Here is a 448-nt window from a genome sequence, read left to right on the forward strand (position 1 = left end):
ACAATAGAATATGACACTAAAAAAAGAATATGAGCATAGAAAAATAATACTTCTTGGAACCGCGACCGCTTCATTATACCCTACCCTTTTACATTTATTTATGAGGCCTTGAATGTCAGTGGCCTATGATAGATACCACGTAGAATCATTGCGCACGCATACCTAGGTAACTTTAGATGGGTTTTAGTGTATGATCTGTTTCATAATAAGTACTAACTAATAATGTTAACCTAGTAGTTAGCAATGGTCGTCTTTCCGTCTTTTCTGCTATTTTCCCCAAAGTTTAATGAACTGTTCTGCAAGGTAAAACATGCCTGAAACTTCGGCAGTCATTTGAGTGAAGTGAAATTGATACAATAAATAAATGAAGTAAGCAAGCTATTAAATTGCACAGAGAGGAAAAACTATAAATGACATTAATTACCTTCCAATAACAAATTACATAATA

The sequence above is a fragment of the Halyomorpha halys genome, unplaced genomic scaffold (genome assembly GCF_000696795.3).
Source record: "Halyomorpha halys isolate HHAL.00 unplaced genomic scaffold, Hhal_1.1 Scaffold114.1, whole genome shotgun sequence".
Classification (NCBI taxonomy): domain Eukaryota; kingdom Metazoa; phylum Arthropoda; class Insecta; order Hemiptera; family Pentatomidae; genus Halyomorpha; species Halyomorpha halys.